General features: G+C 39.9%; 1 protein-coding gene and 1 pseudogene across 2 annotated transcripts in view; one reads left to right on the top strand and one right to left on the bottom strand.

Annotated features, from left to right (window-relative positions):
• The window catches only part of ARHGAP42 (Rho GTPase activating protein 42), a 283900-nt gene that overhangs the window by 192537 nt on the left and 78392 nt on the right, over positions 1-12971 (bottom strand). The gene's annotated exons all lie outside the window — the stretch shown is intronic.
• Positions 11433-12347, top strand: LOC105748743 (importin subunit alpha-8-like; annotated as a pseudogene).

Here is a 12971-nt window from a genome sequence, read left to right as displayed (position 1 = left end):
ATATCTAGCACAGAGAAGCCTGTCAGCAGGTATTTTTTGAAATAAATGAGATTATAACTTGATTTTAGACTGACATGGGTATACTAGAACCTTCGAGTTGATCAACCCAGAAAATGTTCACTGGCCTACGTAGCAGCACCCTAGTGGTCCCAGGGAGTATTTTACGATGATGACTTCAGAAATCCAAAGATTTCCCCAAGGTAACTGCTACTCCAAAATTGTGGTGTTGCCTTAAATCAGATTTTGGTTACAAGGAAGGAAACTCAAAGTTCTCATTTTGCTGCTGTACCTCTTTGTCCAAAACTTAATGGCCATTTTCTGCTTTACTTGAATGGTTTTCTGGTCTGTTTCCCTTATAAATACTATTTATAGACTCAGTATGACAATAGTAGATTATAATGAGGAAGTCTGGGGAGAAATTTTTTAACATTTGCAAAAGCAACTGCTTGTCTGGTTCCTCACAACGAAAACGACTCTCCTTCCAGCAGTTTTCTGGGTCTGCCCCAATTTGACAGTAACTTTTGTTCCCTCTTTTTCTTTGGTTCATTTTTCAGGGAAATGACTTTAAAAAAACTAAGACTGTTCTCTCTAAATATTATAGTCCTAGTTCTATAAAAGCATACTATGTTTCTTGGTCCAAATGAAGCTTTCAGATTCATCATTTGTTCTATAAGAAACAGTCAGGAACACTAAATAATTTATTTCATGAATTAGGCACAGTGGTCTACTAACTTTTTAAACCCAGATCTAATGTTTTTCCCTAAATATTTTTCTTTATAACGATGTCAAAGTATCACATTAATAGTTTACTAAGCACAACATAACAAGGAAAGAAAACAGAAATTAACAATCCTATAACGCAAGTATAAAATAATTCAAGGTATTATCACATAAATTGGGTTTTAAGAGAAAGGGCAGATGGATAGCCAGTCACTTCCCTGCCTGCCCCACCCTCAAAGTCTAACAGGTACCTCCGACACAAATCAGGCAGATCCAAGCTGCCTAGTTAGTGTTCCTCAGCAGTACTCTAGAGATTAGAAGCCAGTATTAGAATCTCTGGTGCATGAGACCCACAAATGCCTTAAGAGGCCGTGAAAACTAGAGGGAGTCTATTCTCCACCAGACCTTGGGCACAAAACATATATAAAATGACTCTCTCGGAACTCATCACAAGGCCTTATACAAAATGGCTATGGATTTTGTGACTGCTTGAGCCACTTTTATAAGACTTTGCTTAAGCAAAATCTGAAAACATTTTTTATTACATGCAAATTTCTGATACCCGAATATTTTCTCTTATAATCAATTATTTGTGATGCTCCATATTTTATTTATAAATATTCACATAAATAAAAACCACTGCAGTATCTGATTTGGGGGGTCCAGACTAACACTGAATATAACAGCTGGTCCTGCAATGATAGATCTTGACGATACCTAGGTGGTATGAAAGGAGTTTGATTTAGTGAGAGTAATATTCCAAAAACAATACTTAATACACAGTGGGCTTTCAGTAGATGAATTTAACAATACATTCCCACCATCTATTTGCTCTATAAGGAGAAACATACCAACTCTTATTCTAGACTTCATAAAATATTATGAAAAGGATAGGCCAGATACTTTGGAAAATTATGTTAGCTATCCACATTCTTGCCACCTGCATGAAACTTTCCTGGCTGTATTTGCCAGTAATAATCTTTCCCCTTCCTGACCATCTGGACCATGAGATTACTGGAGAGCAATCAAAATGTAGCTTTATATATAAATTTTAACTTTCCAAAAAAATTATTGAGGTCAAGAACACTGCTATAAGTTTCCTTTTTACCTCCACAATGTGATATTGGAAAAATACTTTTGGAACAAAAGAAATCTATTATTCAGATGCATTTATGACGGGTCCCAAGAGCATAAACATTCACAAAGACAACAGTTGAATTATACCTAGATGGTGAAGAAGTACGATAATGGCTTCTGTATTTACCAATATCGTAAATTCTGAAACATTCCTGAACTGTATAAAATATCATTTCCTAACAAATTTTTTCAGCAGGCTTAAATTCATCCTACTATTTCTAACTGTGGAAAATCTGTTTAGTGTCTGGAAGTAAGAATGAGCGAGAATAGAGAAAATTATTCCCTGTTCATTGTTGATATAATTCCACAACCTTAAGTACTAAGCATTATATACTATTAAATGTTTCAGCAATTGAACAGTTTGGGTTTACAGATTTCACAACTATAAGAACTGAAAAAGCATGTCTCTCTCGCATCTAACCAACATTTATATCATAGACAATGATGTGCTACGTATTTCTCCTAGGAGTCTTTCCTCAAACCTAAACAGCATAAACACATACTCAAAAAAAACAAAAAAGTACAGATCACAAATCAGTGACATATACAATTATGTCCACAACACATTTTTTTCACTTTATTAGAGTGAGCAAATCACTTACGAAGTTCAGATAATGCTGATGAATAGAGGGGAACTGGGTTAGCAGTAGGATTTAGACTTGATTAAATCTCAAGGAAAACATGAAAACCTGTAAAAGTCTATAAAAGCCAGATTGCACCAATGCAATCATATTTTATAAGTCCAGATGATGCCCCAACAGTCGCTTGACTTTTCTATTTGGGTGTGAGTAGGCTCTGTCAAGCTTTTTCTCTGGTACTGACTTTTCATGAAGAATAGGAGCAAGGCTATAAAACATCAGTACTGAACTGAGGATCTGAGCCAGAGCAGGTGAATCCATCATATCCTTCTAGGCCACATGGAGAATTATTAGAATAGAATCAACCTACATAGCCAAGGGACACCCAGCATTACACTACAAAAGCATGCAGTGACCTAACAGGGTATCACATCAGCAGTTCAGGCCTGGAACTTCCACTGAGGGAGTTTTAATTCTCTGAACACTAAAAAGATCAAAGGTAGCATACTGGCTGAAGTATCCAGTGGAAAGTTTTGGTTCAGGAACAATTTAACCCATAAACAGAGCAGGCAGCAAGGTCAGCTTGTGGCATGCCTGAATAATAAATACTATGTCTACAAAACAGAGTGATATAAAAATTGACACCAACTCTCCCACCAGATATTGCAAGTCTTTGGTAACAATTAATATCCCTGCTGACGGGCTGTCCACTCTGTCTGCAATATTGGCATTATTTGCAACCACAAACTCTAGTTATTAGTTTCCAAAAGCCACAACATCAGATAAGATTTTTCCACTCTATTTGTGGCTTCAAGCTCCATGGATGCCTAGTTGCAAAGCCAATAAATTGCTTCCTAAACCAACAGAAAAAAAAAAAAAAGTCACAGGCCCACTGTGGAATGCCGACAGGTCACTGCAATACACCTGGTACTCAGAGGAACTGATCTTTCTTCTAGAGCTTCACAGCCCAGCCTGGTGGAATCCAAGGTCTCACGAAAACACAGGCAAATTTAGTTCTCTTTGAGGTAACTAAACTGGGTTCTCCACAATGTCCTCCAGGTGGTCAGTCTTTTTTTTTTTTCATTGCCAAACAAATCAAAAAGCAAGATTAATCTTGAAAACAAGCCCCTGAAAACTGGCATTTACATTTTTTTATATCCTACCAATGCATCATTGTGTAGCATTGTATTCAGGTGAATTGGGTTTCAGTAAATATGAGATGTATCAAGTTGGAAGAGCATATTAGATATTATTTTGGTAATAAAACGTTAATATTATAGCATAGTTTTCTAATTAAGCATTAAAGAACAATAAGAAATGCACAACCTGCAAATGAAAACAGTCGTAAAATTAAACTTTTATCCAGTTGACCAGGTACTCTGCAGACTTAGGAACTACCTTGTTTCTGCTTCATCACTTGTTCCATACTGCCATCAGCTATGCTATAATCTGTCTGTCCAGTACTTGGATGCCAGTGTAGACTCTGAACAGGACACAGGAACAGAATCCTCACTTTGGAATCCACTGGCTTAATATCAAGTGATCTGTTTCTGCTTTCTCTTGTTCCTGTTCATCCTCTAACCATATTAGCCAGATTCTTTGCAGGCGTTCTAACCAGTAATATGTCTCCTTACTACTGTTACAGATTGATAACTACTAAAAGTGAGGAGAATTATGATTCCAAGACAAAAGTCACAGTGGATGCACAGAAATAATTCTAGACTATATGTCTAATGATTTTCCTTCATATACTCTCTCTGAACAGGGATAGGACCTTTCAGTAATATCTGCTTTGAAACTGCCAAACTACCAGGTAGTCTGAGAATTCTAGTATTATCTCTATATATAGACAGATAGGTAGATATAGATATAGATGTATAGACTGGGCTTGTTATTTTATATAGATATAGATATAAAGTATATAACAATTCACATAAGGCCAAGTTTTGACAAATGAACACATGCAAATACAGAAAGGTGGCCTTTCAATTTTACACAAGTCCAAAATTTGATTCCAGCTGGTTTCTCCCAAGACTTCATCCCACTACTCATTACTTCAAATGAATTTCATCTGAATTCTAGTTAAATTTTTTTTGTTTTTTACTATGAAATTTTATGTTGATGCAATAAGTACTGTTGTGCATGACATCGTCTACAAGCCACATATTTATTTTTTTTCCCAAGCACACATATTAATTAGAAAATGAAGAACTGTGCTTTTCTGATGTTGCCTGTTTTTAGTTTTTGTTTTGTTTTGTGGTGTTTGACCTGTTTCCCAAAGCCAAAACAACTCCCAATTCAGAAAACATTTTCCCAAGATGTAAACCACTCCCACTTCAGAGCACCTCTGCCAAGAGGTAGAGATGTTACATAAACTGTTTCATTTAATGCCCACCCAATGATATGAGGTACTGAAGTAAGTGTTACCTTCATTCTGCAGATGAGAAAAAGGTCAATCAGCTGGGGTAGCTTGCCCCATGATCTCACAGCTAGTAAGTGGAGAAGCAGGTATTCAGTTTTGAATGTTTGATTCCAAAGTCTATTCTCTCCCAGCAAACCATTATTGCGAAAGGAGTGGGGTGGATAAAAGGTAGTGCCAGCCTACTACCCAGCTCCATTACAGAAAAGAAGAGGCTTATCATCTTTAAAGGCAAACAGAGCCAGAACTATCTGTGCTCAGAGGATAATCAGGCGCCAAGTATCCTGCTTTAAAGGGAACAATCAGTAATTTGCTGCTAACAAACAAGCATTTACACCAAGTACACCCCCACCCCCATCCTTACTGCCATTAGGAACTGACCTCCCAACACTTCTTCACATTCCACAAAGGCTGAAGCACCCCATTCATACTCCTCCTCTGCACCCAATGCTCCTGCCACCACCCTGCTGAAGCTTCAACATCCGCTTCCTTGTCCAATATGCAGCCTCTGTCTTCCACAACCTCTTAACCTCTAATGACCTTCCCTCTTCTGTAATTCACACACCCACAAGGACACGAAGAGTTCAAGCAATCTAACCCCTCTGCTTCTGCTTCTTGGCAATGCTTTTATTCAACTCTAGTTTACTCCTAATCTTATTTCCCACAGTGGCCATCTAAAAAGAATTTTCTCCTTTCTCAAGAACCCAGCCCCAAACTTCCCTCACTCACACCAGATGGCCTGGCCTTCTGCTTTTCTGATCAACATGGTTTCCATTCTTTTCAACTTGCCTGTCTCAGAGGAGGGGCCCTCTTCCTCTCAAAAGCTAACAACTCCCCAAGAAGCTTCTAATCTCACCCTTTTCCATATCCATCTCCATTTTTTTCTCTCCCGCTCTTATTTCCACCAGCACTCTTCTCTCCTCACAAGCCATTTCTCCTCCTTGTCTACAAACTTACTCCAGTGGACTCCCATCCTCATGAAGGAGGAAGACAGGAAGACCTGGGAGTGGGGAAGAAGGAGCTTTGGTACCCGCACCAGCATGGTGCACAGCTCTTTAATCCTCACAACACCCTACGAGGCACTCACAAGTAAAACACTCAAATCTTCTATCACCATTCTCCTACTTTTCAAATAATGAAACTGACATGTAGAGGTTAAATAATATGCAAGGCCATAGAGCTAATGACTGGCAGAGCTAACCTCTGAACTCAAATTAGCTCACCTGAAATTTATATACACTTTCCCTCTATTCTAGGCACAGTCCCACAACCCCACCTCACTAGTCTAAATTTAACAAATCTGATTATATATCCTGGGAATTTCTACTAGGAATTTTGTCTGAATCTCAAAACGTAACATGTACCAAAACTTAACTCATAATTCTGCTCCACCCCCAGGTACCCTGGCCACATATAAACATATAAATGGGCCCCTAACACCATTCTCCTAGTAACTCGAGTGATGGATTATCCTCAGTCCTTCCTTCCACAGATTCAATTGCCAAATGCTGTTGATCTCTCTCCTCTACCCTTCTTCCATACCCAGGTAAGGGTATCACTTCATCTTTGCTGTACTATTACAACAGCCTAGTTATTGGTTTCCCAGTTCCTATGGCTCCAGCTCACCCTATGTAGTAATGGTCAGAATAAAATTCCTAAAGGGCACCTTTGATTGTGTCATTATCCATCTCGAAAACTGAATGAGTAAATAAAGTCAGAAGTCCATATTGCAAATGATTTGGGGCCTCCATGATGTGGCTCCAAAGTACCTTTCCAACTGTGTTAGCTTGAGATGCTACTACTTCTGATCTCTTAGTACTTTGAAACTACTAACATTCCTATAGTATCCCATTTCCATGTCTTTCCTTTAACTACTGGGTTGGCCAAAAGATTCTTTCATTTGTTTTTCCGTAAGATGGCTCTAGTAGCACTTAGTTGTCTTTAACTTCATTTGAAACAAGTTTGTTAGATTGTACGTGACAGCCGTCATATCAGAGTGCATTCTAAAAAAGACTTATCAAAACTGGCAAATTTTTGTGTAGCCATTTTAATACTGAAGATGGAAGAAAAAAAGCAACATTTTCGGCATACTATGCTTTATTATTTCAAGAAAGGTGAAAACACAACTGAAATGCAAAAAAGATTTGTGCAGTGTATGGAGAAGGTGCTGTGACTGATCGAACGTATCAAAAGTTTGCGAAGTTTCATGCTGGAGATTTCTCACTGGATGATGCTCCATGGTCAGGCAGACCAGTTGAAGTTGATAGCAATCAAATCAAGACATTAATTGAGAACAATCAACGTTATACCATGCAGGAGATAGCCAACATATTCAAAATACCCAAATCAAGCACTGAAAATCATTTGCACCAGCCTGGTTATGTTCATCGCTTTGATGTTTGGGTTCCACGTAAATTAAGCGAGAAAAACCTTCTTAACTGTATTTACGCATGTGATTCTCTACTGAAACATAATGAAAACATTCCATTTTTAAAACAAATTGTGATGGGCGATGAAAAGTGGATACTGTACAATAATGTGGAACAGAAGAGATTGTGGGGCAAGCAAAATGAACCACCACAAACCACACCAAAGGCCAGTATTCATCCAAAGAAGGTGATGTTGTGTATATGGTGGGGTTGGAAGGGAGTCCTCTATTATGAGCTTCTTCCGGAAAACCAAACGATTAATTCCAACAAGAACTGCTCCCAATTAGAACAACTGAAAGCAGCACTTGACGATAAGCAGCCAGAATTGGTCAACAGAAAACGCATAATCTTCCATCAGGATAATGCAAGAGTGTATGTTTCTTTGCTGACCAGGCAAAAACTGTTACAGCTTGGCTGGGAAGTTCTGATTCATCCACTGTATTCACCAGACATTGAGCCTTTGGATTTCCATTTATTTAGGTCTTTACAAAATTCTCTTAGTGGAAAAAATTTCAATCCCCTGGAAGACTGTAAAATGCACCTGAAACAGTTCTTTGCTCAAAAAGGTAAAAAGTTTTGGGAAGATGGAATTATGAAGTTGCCTGAAAAATGGCAGAAGGTAGTGGAACAAAAGTGTGAATACATTGTTCAATAAAGTTCTTGGTGAAAATGAAAAATGTGTCTTTTATTTTTACTTAAAAACCAAAGGCACTTTTTGGCCAACCCAATACATTTCCTAAGCTGTATCTTACCTAGACATTGGGACTCAGCTCAAATAACATCCTCTTTCTAAGCATCTTCTGATGTCCCTTCTCCAGCTTTGGTTCTCTCACCACATTTCTGTTCTTACTACTCTACCTAAAGCACTCAGCACATTCTCCTGAGTAATATAGCGATGATATCATAAAGCTATTTTTGGACCCCCTTCTATTAATAAGGGTACAAGAAGATCTTATTCATGTTGCATGTACCAAATTACCCATAAGGTTCTTTGCACTCAGAAGATATTATTAGTAGAGAATTCCAGAGAATCCAAAGTCAACATGAACTAAATGACATCTTATATGGGATTTTAATTTGAAAAGTTGATTTTTTCCTTCATCCCTGAGTAATCTGCACAGCATCTACACTGGCCCATAAACACTCTCTCTCATTCTAAGATAGACAGATAGACAGATAGATAGATAGACAGACAGACCAATTTGTTCTGCATAAACCAAAACCTTTTTTCAGGCTGTCAAGGAAAAATGGTGCAACAAATGACCAGGTTTCCCCACAAACACATGGCTTCTATAGCCTCAGTGGCTCCACTGGCAAAATGCTAGGCATCAGGGATCTGGTGACCCACAAAGCACTCCTCTGGAACAGACCTTTTCCCAGTTTTAGTACCTTCCCCAGTTGTGCCTCCCTCCCTCGGTATAAAGCACAAGTATATTGTTTAGAGTAACAATGTTTCCCAGGCTGCATCAGACAACACGAATCTTCATAAAATGAAAGGCTCCTAATGTCTCAACGCAGGGGATTCTACCTTAGTTCCGGTCTGGGGGTGAAGCCCAAGAATCAAAATTTTAAGGTTCCCCATACTTGATTCTGATGCTAGGCAGCTTGGCAACTGCTGACTTTGTGGCGGGGGTCGGGGGGAGGAATGCATGCTCTTTGTGTGAGGAGTCAAGAGTTAAAAATATATTTAAATAGAAAACAGTAGATATGCGTGACTGTGTGTGTGTGTGTGTGTGTAATTGTTTAAAATAAGATTTGTAAGAATGCTCCTTGCCTGAAGCACATCTGTACTTTCAATGGCAGAAGTAGTTACTCGTGGCCCTCTTGGTAATGGAAGAAACAGAACACTATGTCTAAGTCCTAAGAATCAAGCAGGACCTGAAAGCTCTTCTCTCTACAGCCCTCCGAATCATGACTCAGCAACTATCCTGAATTCTCTCAATGACCGAGAAATTACTCTGAATTAAGCTGTTTTTTCCCAGCCACATATTCCTTGATAACTATCCAAGGCAAGCTTTTCTTTCTTTTGTAGGCCTGTTATTCAACTATTTTCTTGCTTTCCTCCTCCCCCACCCCAAGGCTGTCTCCATTGCTCATATGCTGTCCTTGCCTTTTGCCAGTGAGTTTTCATTAGTCTCTGGGTGCCCACGTCCTGCCTCCTAACTCACTTATTTCAGATACAGTCTCCAGGACTATTGCCTTTATGGTCCAAACCTTTTAATGTCAAAATTGAAACTGTACTTTTATTATTTCATTCATATTTAGAAATGTTCTCTCTAGGTCCATTAAAAAAAATGCTGATGGACCTAGAGTCTGTCATACAGAGTGAAGTAAGTCAGAAAGAGAAAGACAAATACCGTATGCTAACACATATATATGGAATCTAAGAAAAAAAAAATGTCATGAAGAACCTAGGGGTAAGACAGGAATAAAGACACAGACCTACTAGAGAATGGACTTGAGGATATGGGGAGGGGGAAGGGTAAGCTGTGACAAAGTGAGGGAGTGGCATGGGTGTATATACACTACCAAACATAAGGTAGATAGCTAGTGGGAAGCAGCCGCATAGCACAGGGAGATCAGCTGGGTGCTTTGTGACCGCCTAGAAGGGTGGGATAGGGAGGGTGGGACGGAGGGAGACGCAAGAGGGAAGAGATATGGGAACATATGTATATGTATAACTGATTCACTTTGTTATAAAGCAGAAACTAACACACCATTGTAAAGCAATTATACTCCAATAAAGATGTAAAAACAAAAAAAAAATGCTGATGAAGGCAATCCTTGACTCAACTCTGAACTGGCAAAGACTTCCATGCTATAATTCATCACATATATTGAATCCAGAATAAACCTCCTAAAGGGCAACTTCAATCACAAGCCTCAAGTGTCTCCTGAGGACATGTAAATTAAACTTGAGACTATGTGGCAAGCCCTCTGCGATATTCTGTGACTCCCAATCCTTGTACTACAGCTAAGAAGATACCTTTATGGGTTTCCCTGGTGGCGCCGTGGTTGAGAGTCCGCCTGCCAATGCAGGGGACATGGGTTCATGCCCCAGTCTGGGAAGATCCCACATGCCGCGGAGCGGCTGGGTCCGTGAGCCATGGACACTGAGCCTGCCCGTCCGGAGCCTGTGCTCTGCAACAGGAGAGGCCACAGCAGTGAGAGGCCCGTGTACCACCAAAAAAATAAAATAAAATAAGATACCTTTACACCTTTTGCACCAAATGGTTTCAAATCCAGAAATAGGTCAATGTTTACATAGTCATATAAATATGATTGATCACACAGGGAATGGAGGGTAAAATGAGGTTCATTTTATAAGCAGTTTACAGTAATACCACTATCTTGAAATTAGATATCTGTATATTAAAAATACTAAAGAAAAATTTTAACTAATCTCCCTTCTTTTTGTATCTCTATAGCACTTATGGTCTAATAATATATAATGAAGTTATGTATTTTATCGTCTAACTCCTCTGACTAATGGCAAACCCATTAGGGTGGGGATTTTTCTTTTCTGTTTTGCACATGATGTGTCTTCAGCACCCAAACGGTGTCTAACAAATCTCAAGTGCTTTATTGAATGAATGAACAAGTAAACTCAAAGTTATGACCCAGGAGCCAGGTGATCAAGGTTCTAATACTTGTGTGACTTTAGAAAATAATTTCACCTGCATCTAAATCAAAATGACAGATTTAGCTCCCATGTTCTCCAAGGTCTCTTTCTACTCTAGGATACTAAACTTGCAATTCTAAGAAACCAGGCCAACATTTCTGTCAGAAGTAGCTCTTTCTGATAATTCAAAAAAAAAAAAAAAACAGACAAAAAGAACAACAGCTTGTGCAACTTCCCATCTTCCCACCCCCATATGTACATAAAGAAGGTACATGAATTATCCTAGAACTAAAGAAATGCAGCTCCACAATAGAAAGATAGAAACTACTCCACACCAAGACACGATACTATTTTCAAAAGCTGTTTTCAAAGTGGATGCAGAATTTACATGATATTCAACATGGGTGGATCAACTCTATTAAGCAAAGCAGGAAATTAACCACAAAGGTAGAAACTATGCACCTACCACACACATGGGCCGTGGCTTACCTTTCTGATACCTAATATTTACCAATATGCAATAAAACATGTTTCTGTTCCTGAAGTCATCCCTTCACCCCCACTTGCAGCTCGAGGCAGCCTGGGCTCTGACCAACATTACCTCAGGGACTTCAGAGGTGACTCGCGCCGTTGTGGATGGAGGGGCCATCCAGCCCTTGGCTGAGCTCCTGTCTTCCACTCATATGACTGTGTGTGAACAGGCAGTGTGGGTCCTTGGTAATATAGCAGATGATGGACCAGAATTCAGAGACAACGTTATCTCGAGTGATGCCATTCCACATCTGCTAACCCTGGTTTCATCAAGTATACCAGTCACATTCCTGTGCAACATCGCGTGGACCCTGTCCAGCCTGTGCTGGAACAAGAACCTGTACCCTTCTGATCACACAGTGAAGCAGATGTTGCCCGCCCTCTTCCACCCGCTATGGCACCCAGAGGTTCTCTCGGACAGCTGCTGGGCCCTGTCCTACCTCACCGATGGCTGCGATGCACAGTCAGCCAAGTGGTGGACACAGGGGTCCTGCCCAGGCTGGTCGACTCATGAGCAGCTCAGAACTCAATGTCTTGACCCCCTCTCTGCGCACTGTGGGGAACATTGTGTCACGGGGACGGACCACCAGACCCAGCTGGCCCTGGACACGGCCATCCTGGCTGTGTGGCTCCAGCTCCTCACACACCCCCACTCCTCCATCCAGAAGGAGACAGCCTGGGCCCTAAGTGATGTGGCCGCGGGGCCCCACCAGCACATCCAGCAGCTGATCGCTTGCAGTGCGCTGCCTCCTTTGGTGGCTGTTCCAGAAAACGGAGAATTTAAAGCCCAGTGAGAGGCTGTCTGGACAGTGGCTAACTTCACAACTGGGGGCACCGTGGACCAGTTGATCCAGCTTGTCCAGGCTGGAGTCTTGGAGCCTCTAATAAATCTTCTCACCATCCCAGAATGAGTCAAGGCTGCCTCATGCACCTATGAAATGCACCATATTTTATACAGTAGATTCTCCATGAGTCAGGTGGCTCAACTTTTTCACCTCTCTACAGATGACCACGAATGACCACAAAAGTGCTAGGAGTATTGATTTGGGGGATACCAATAAATTGTAGAGGAAGCAAATTTGCAAATACAGAATTTGTGGATAATGAGAATCAACTGTATATTCCTGCATCCCAAGTTATATTGGGCCAGAGCATTTATTTCATTGTCTAATCATTTTGTTGAATTTTTTTTGAGCTCTTATAAGTCACTAACCATAGGTAAAAGTTCTCTTTTCACTCTCTATCCACTCACCCTGAAATAAGCCTTTTTTAAGGCATGTTATCTCTAAAGGAAGGATATTGCTACCATCTTATTCTTTAGTCTGTACACTCCATGAGGGCAAAAGCTTTGACTACTCTTTTCACCACCAGGTCCCTGGGGACTGGCACAGAGCTTGTCACCTAACAGTAGTCAATAAACATTGAATAATAAACTAAAGAATATTACAATATTTAGCTCTGGTTTGAAACATTTACAAATATTAAGATATTTGTTCTAAATCATTCTCAATTATATGCAAAAGTTACATATATGT

The sequence above is a fragment of the Orcinus orca genome, chromosome 8 (genome assembly GCF_937001465.1).
Source record: "Orcinus orca chromosome 8, mOrcOrc1.1, whole genome shotgun sequence".
Classification (NCBI taxonomy): domain Eukaryota; kingdom Metazoa; phylum Chordata; class Mammalia; order Artiodactyla; family Delphinidae; genus Orcinus; species Orcinus orca.
The sequence above is the reverse complement of the archived record's forward strand: the minus strand, read 5'-3'. Positions and strand labels throughout refer to the sequence as shown.